Below are 7,728 nucleotides of genomic sequence, written 5' to 3'. Positions count from 1 at the left end.
CTGAAGTTGTCAAAGACTTCAGTTTGCTTGGATCTACTATCAACACTCATGGAAACGGCAGACAAGAAATGAAATGATGTATTGCATTAGGCAAATCTGCTGCACAAGACCTCTTTAAAGTGTTGAAGAGCAAAGATGTCAGTTTGATGACTAAGGTGCACTTGACTCAAGTCATGGTATTTTCAATAACCTCATAATAAGGAAGACGATAAAAGGATTGATGCTTTTGAGTTATGATGTTGAAGATGAATATTCAAAGCACCATGGATTTACAGAAGACCAAACAAATCTGTTGGAAAAAGTACAGCCAAAATGTTTCTTAGAAGCCAGGATGGTAAGATTATCTCTCATATTTCAGACATGTTATCAGGAGGGATCGGTCCCTGGAGGACATCTTACTTTGTAAAGTAGAGGATCAGTGAAAAAAAAGGACGATCCCAATGTGATGGATTGGCATGGTGGCAGCAACAATGGGCTCAAGCATAACAATGATTGTGAGGATGGCACAGGACCAGGAAGTGCTTTGTTCCATTGTTCATGGGTGACTTGATGGAACCTAACAACAACAACAACCACTAGGTGGGTTTGAAACTCCAACCTTTTGATAAGTGGTGGAAGGCAAACCATTTGCACTCCTTAGGGATCTAAGATCTTAATAATAATAATAATAGTAATAAACCACTGCCACAAGTCAATTCTGATTTACAGTGACCCAAAATAGGGTTCTTGGGCTGTAAATTTTTATGATAGCAGACAGCTTCATCTTTCTCCCATAGAGCCAATGGTAGGTTTGAACTGCCGACCTTGTTGTTAGCAATCCAGAGCTTATCATATAGCCTCACCAGGGTTCCTGAAGCTCTCCATAGATGTTAACTGTGTTTAAGGGTTTCCAGATCTAGTAATCTAATTAGTTAGCTGCTGTGAAGCTGACTGATCCTCATGGTGACCTATGTACAACAGAACACAACGCTGTCCAGTCCTTCATCACCCTCAGGATTGCCAGCATGTTCAAATCCATTCATTGCAGTAACTGTGCCAATTCATCTCATGGAAGGTTTCCCTCAACCTTGCCAGCACTCTGCCTCACCAAATACCATGTCCTTCTCCAGCGATTGGCCTCTCCTGAAGACATGGACTGCTTTGAGGATTACAATCAGCCAATATATATATGCAAAATTCTTAGAACTGATTTAGCATTGGGCAATTATCCAGCTCCTACTGTGTACAGCCACCACACATCTGTCATATTCAATGATGCAGAAAGCATCAAAAAAAGATGAAAGGAATACAAAGTCACTGTACCAAAAAGAATTGATTGATGTCCAATCATTTCAAGAGGGACCATATGATCAAGAACTCATGGTACGGCGGAAGGAAGTAGTTCAGGCTGCACTGAAGGCCTTAAGGGAAAAACAGTCTCCAGAAACTGAAATTTTTTAACAAACTGATACAGCCCTGGAGGCATTCACTAATCTACGCCAAGAAATATGGAAGACAGCTACTTGGCCAACTCATTGGAATAGATCCATATTTGTGTCTATTTCAAAGAAAGGCGACCTAACAGAATGTGGGAATCCTCAAATAATAGCATTTATATCACATGCAAGTAAAATTTTGCTGAAGATAATTTTAAAAACGGACACAGCAGCATATCGAAAGGGAGCTGCCAGAAATTCAAGCTGGATTCAGAAGAGGTTGTGGCACACAGGATATCATTTGGTGATGTAAGATGGATCTTGAATGAAAGCAGAAAATATTAGAAAGATGTACTTTATTGATTATGCAAAGCATTCAACTATGTGGATCATAACAAATTATGGGTGACATTGGGAAGACTGGGTATTCCAGAACACTTCATTGTGTTCATGAGGAACCTGTACATCCACCAAGAGGATGTTGTTTAAACAGAACAAGGGAATACTGTGGTGCAGTGAGTTATGTGCTGGGTGCTAATCCAACAGCCACTTAGAGAAAGATGAGGGTTACTATTTCTGTAAAGATTTAGTCTTAGAAATCCTAAAGAGCAGGTCTACTCTGTCCTATAGGGTGTCTATGAGTCAGAATCGACTTGATGATTGTAGGCAGTGATGGATGACATGCCCAAAGCAAGTGAGTTTGACAGTGTTCTACTGTGATCCATAAAGTTTTCAGCTAATTATTTTGGAAGTAGATCACCAGGTCTTTCTTCCTAGTCTGTCTGCCAGGATGACAAGTAATTTTTCTTCACCCTCCTATTTGAAATTCTTCCTCTGTCCCTCTGGTTCTCCCATACCAGATCCTGCATTTCACAGACCCTGAAGGAGGTCCAGGGACCATCTGTGAAGTTATCAGCAAAGATGAAACCCCATTTTAGAACTTCAAGTCCCCTTTCCAACTTCCCAGGCTAACTGTCTCTCTCCCCAGCTTCTCATGCCTTGGATTATGGTTATCTGTGATCAGGGATAAATTCCTGTCGTCTCTGGGTCCACAAAGCACAGACTTTCAGGCACCTGCCCCTACTTTGTGAGTCATCTACCCATGAGGCTTGGGACATGCGTCCTAACTGGAGCCCCAAATAGCTGGCACCCTGCTAGGGGCCCAGAGAGGAAATAGATTGCAACTGGGGGAGCGGGACAGCAAAATCTGTGTAGGGGGTGGAATGTGACGTTTCCTAAAAGAAGGGGACGTCCACTGCTTCCTCCCCAGCAAACCTGGGGGCGGGGGGGGGGAGTTGCTGGGACCAGCCCCAGAACTTCGCCTCCATTCACCCATCCCCCTCAGTCCTGCAGCAGGCCTCCAGGTTGGGGAATTCAGCAGAACGCCCGCCTTTCTCCGAGGCCCTACAGCATCCCCCTTTACCATCACCAATCCCTTGACGCCCCGCCCCGTTTTTGACAGAGTCCCCAGAAGCCCCTCCCCTGCACGTGGCCCAGCCAGGGGATATCTGTTCCCCTGTTGCCCCTTTCTCTCTGTTGGAGAGAAAGGGTGCCTTCCCACCTTTGGGAGTTTTCGGCTGCCGGTGAAGCCAGGACTTCTGGACTTGGCTTTGGGGAGACCCCCAAGTGCAGGAGGTGTCCCCTAGGGCCCTGAAACCTTCCAGGCCCGCTCAGTGTAAACCGCCTCTGGATTGTGTCAACATCCGAGGCCGGAGACTGGCGGGCGGCTGGGGACGGCTCCGTCTACGGGACGGGAAGACGGGAGGGTGGGGGAATTAAAGGGTATGTGGAGTAGGCGGAGGGGTTCTTCTAGAGAAGAACCCGAGGGGTCTATTGGGGGGGGGAGTGTCTAAAGGAAACAGGGAGGGCAGAGCTAGACATTCAGGGCTGCAGTGGTGGCTGGAGGGAGCTCAGGGCTAGCGTAGTCCTGCGTGGGGGTAGGTCCCTCGCCGTCCATACTGCGCTCTCAGGACCCACCCACTCTCTTCTCTGCTCCTTGGGGTGAGGGAAGAGGGTGTGTGCGAGGGTCTAATGAGAAGGCGTGGACTGCTAGACCACCCCATCTCTTTGGCCTCCCACACAACTACTCAGCAGCTCCATGCTGCCCCCCTTCAATTTCGGATGGATAAGGAGGGTGGGTCGCACCTTGTGATTCATCCCCTCTTCCACCCCCACCCCCGCTGGGGCCCAGTGAGGGAAGGAAGGCTTAGAGACTCGTCTGTGGCTCTCCCGTTTCCATAGCAACGGCGCGGTTGTTTCTGTGAATACATTTCAATCGTTAACACTTTTTACCCCTAACAATAGCCCAGGGTTTGAGGCTCAGGACGAGGGTGCAGACCCGGGTGCAGCTTTCTCCCTGCCTTCCAAGACCTGGAAGGGCAGCGTCCGCGGGCGGGGCGCACTTCTCCAGCCAGGCCTCACTGGCCGCCCCATCCCCACCTGAATCCCCGCCTGTCACTCAGTCCCAGCCGAGCCAATCAACACCCAATTTGTCCGAGATGAGGCGGGGCTTGTGCAAATCGTGTCGCCTCTAAGAAGCACTTAGTGATACAAAAGCTGGGAGGCCGCTCCGGCGCGGACCTAGGAGAGAGCCCAGTCGACAGACTCCCCCTACTCCCGAGCCAGTCTCCAAAATCGCCGCCAGCTGAGGCTAGGAGCCATCCAGCGACCCGGCGGCGAGCGGCCTCAGGTAACGTGGGTGGGGCGGGACCTAGGAAGCACCGCTCAGGGCTGGAACCCTTGCACCCTCTTCCTTCACGATTCCTATGCTTATCCCCAACCCCTTGTGATCCACTTCCTCACCCCCTGGTTCCTCCATAGGCGGCAGCCTTTAGAGGGCCTGCTTTTGGGCAGGGGGCCCTCACCTCAGTCCAGGCTTGAAAAGTCCCAGGAAGGGAGGCAGAACTGCACCCCACTTCTAGCTAAGGTAAGAACACTGTTGCTCTGGCCCTGAACACACACACACCTGGGAGTGTGGTGTCACTGGTGCCAGAGGAAGTGCCAATTATCCTTTCTTCTGTTGCTTTGGTGATGGATAGTCTCCTAGCCCCATGGCAACCTCCCACCTCCATACGTAGCCCACATCCGAGGCCCCTGCCTCCAACGACAACCTCCACTTCCTTAAGAACCCACTCTCACCTGACATTATCCATATTTTCCAACCCTCAAGATGACAAAACTCACAACATACCTGAGAGAGAAGCGATGTACCTCCCCACCCCCAGTCTTTCTCCTCACAAATACACACTCTCTGAACAGTGTCTCCCCCAGTCCCCAGTACTAGGCAAAGTTCTCATGTTTGGATTCTTTTGCCTTGATTGGAACCAGGGACATCACTCCCAGAAGACCACCCATGCCCTCTGTCACTGCTGCCAAGTAAGCGCCTATGTCCAAGTCTTCTCATTCTCTCTCTCTCTCTCTGGTCTCTTTCGCATTTGTACCCTCTCTGTCCTTCTTTAGCCCAGCGCCTTCCCTCATCATCTTCCTGTTGCCCCGATGGGGCCATGCCAAAGCTCCATGTGAACTGTGTTGCTCCTTTTCCCAGGAAAACTTGACCTCAAGGGCAAAGCTGGTTTCAATTTTCCTTTGCCCCAAATTGTTGTTTGACTTTGGCCAAGTCACTTTCCTTACTCCATCACAGGACAGGGGGTGGACTGAATGAAATGATCTTTAACAGCCCTCCAACACTGACACGCTCTGCTTCGGTGGCAGATTATGGGAAATGTTTTTTTGTTTTTTTGTTTTCTTTTTTGCTGTTTCTCTGAACCATAAGGGCATTTCGGAGAGAAGGCTTTGAAGGACTTTATTTCTCACTGAGAGGGCACTGCTTCTTACTCAGGCCACACATTCTCCAGGCCTTTACAGTTAGGAGTGCCTCCTGGACCACCAGTCCACCCTGGCATGGACAGCCCTGAGATTGGAGTAATCAACAGAGCCCACCCTTTGTATAATATGCCCTGCCACTCATTAGCTCAGTTGAAGCCCAAAGACCTGACTGTTGATGCTGCTATTGCTGCTGCTTGGAGAAGAGCAAGAGGAAAGAGAAAAAAATCTCCTGACCAGGGAGCTGTTATCACTATGGCAACCGCCTCAGCACCAGCTCCTCTGAAGCTGGTGAGGGTGTGGGATTATTGCCTTCCTTAGCCCCTCCCACCCTTACTGCCACCTCTCCAATCTAAGCCCACAACATTGTGTCCTACCCTCTGGAAGATGCCTCAGCACACAGAGAGGACACTGGCTTTGTGTAGGAGACAGTGCTAGCTCCTTCCCAGCTGGAAGGTAGCCCTGAAGAGTTAAGCAAAGGAGTCTGCCCATGTTCAGCAGGGCCAGAGCTCTAAGAAAATGCCCCCAGCTGGGTTCTGGCTTTCACTTTGCTGCTGCTGAGCTCTGGCTGACCTTAGGTGAAGCCTTCCTTTCCCTGGGTCTGGGTTCCCTTGTCTCTGAAGTGGCTGTGATGGCAGGAGAACACAAATAAATAAAATCGCCTGACGTAAGTTCCAACGAGGAAGGAGGGGCTTCTGCCCCTCTTGTGTAATGCACCAAAGGTTGTATTCCAGACACTGCCTTTATGTCTCTGCAGGGCAGTTCTGTGCAGCCACAGAGCACAGAACTGGAGCTAGTGATGGGGAGCTACAAGAGGGCAAACTTCAAACAAAGGGGAAAGGGCTTGCATACTGTGCAAATTGTTCAAAGGCTGACTAGGCCATATGGTGAGGCAATAAGCTCCAGACGCAAGAAGGTCTGGGAACTTCCTGGCTCAGGCCAGTCTTTGAGAGAAACCAAATCAAATCAAGTTCCATCCTGTCATTCTAGAGCAGCACCAGGTGAAGATCAGAGAACCCTGAAGTCTACACACTGGTAGTGGCTATCCATGTGCTGAGCCCATGCCTCTGACTGGGAGAGGCTGATCATGAGGAGTGGGCTTCAGCCCAGCCTTCAAGACTGATTATAGCCTGCATCAGCCTAGGTGTGAACAACAGCTAGAAGAATAGATGAGATGTCTAGCTTGAAAGGAGTGTGGGATTGAGAGGGGAGCAGTGGGTGCTTGGGCTAGACAGGTGGGCACCTTGAGGTCAATTTCTAGAAGACCTTGGAGCGTGAAGAGCCTATGGGCATGGCTCCTCTAGTCTATACTATGCTTCTGTGCAAAACCAGAACAGAGGAATCAGAAGAAAAGCTGCAGTTGCAGACCATAGACACATGGGTTGAGCCCCCTGACCACCAGAGAGAGAGAACATAGAGAAGGTTCTAGCAGCACTTCAAAAGAAGAAATGCCAGGACTTGATGACAAGTTGGACCTAGGAGAAAGAGAGAGGAGAAAACTGAAGGTAACTAAGATAGAGCTTCCTCCCTAAGAAGTCAGAGGGTAGGAAGGGATAATGGAGAGAGAAGAACCAGCATCAGCCGAGGATGTCTGATTTGGTCCATGCTGAATCAGAAGTGTGGTGGGATACCCTTAAAGATGGATATTTCCTGGGTATCAAATATCCTGGCCTGAAGCTCAGACAAGATGGCCCCACTGAGGCCAGGAAAGAAAACAGAGCTGTGGTTTTCCCAGATAGCACATGGAGGTAAGGAAGGTGTGTGGTGGACATTGGTAGCCGAGATTTGGAGAGGGACATCCAGGCAGATGGCATGGAGTCGGTCTAGGTGCTCATCTGGACCCTTCTACTGGTTTGTTTCATAACTCTGAACCAGTTCTCTCCTCTCTCTGGGTTCCAGTTTTCACTAAAATAAGTGGAGGCTTTTAAAGGGCCATGCTAGATCTAAGAGCAGTAGAGGGAATGAGAGACATGAAAGAGAAGGCATAGTCCTCAGTAAGTCTGGAACCATGTGGGGGCAGGAAATAAGTGAGGGCTCAGGAAACAGAATCGTGGGCAGCACAGGATAGGGAGGAGAGAAGGGGCAGAAGGTGAGACCCACACAGACACCATGACACATACACAGACCTGCGCTCTCTGACAGATTCACAGTCTCATACACTGACACCCTCCTACACACAGATCCAGTCCTCACGCAGACACCCAGGCACATTCCACAGGAGACAGTGAAGAGAAGCTCTGCCTCCGTCCATCAGACACCTCAGCTGCTGGGTTTTCCAACTTCCTTGGCTACATCCTGGGCCTTCAGTACCCTTTGGACTCAGAGAGTGGGCAGCTGCGGTGGAGTCTCTTTCTGCCCATTTCCTGAGGCATCCTGGATGCTGGCCCTGGTGCAGTCATCTGAAACCCACAACCCCAGATTCCTGGAAATGGTATCTCCCACTTCCCCATCTTCACCTGGTAGCATATAGGAGTTCTCATTCTCAGGTGAT

The sequence above is a fragment of the Chrysochloris asiatica genome, unplaced genomic scaffold (genome assembly GCF_000296735.1).
Source record: "Chrysochloris asiatica unplaced genomic scaffold, ChrAsi1.0 scaffold00106, whole genome shotgun sequence".
Lineage (NCBI taxonomy): Eukaryota > Metazoa > Chordata > Mammalia > Afrosoricida > Chrysochloridae > Chrysochloris > Chrysochloris asiatica.
Note: the sequence above shows the minus strand (reverse complement) of the source record.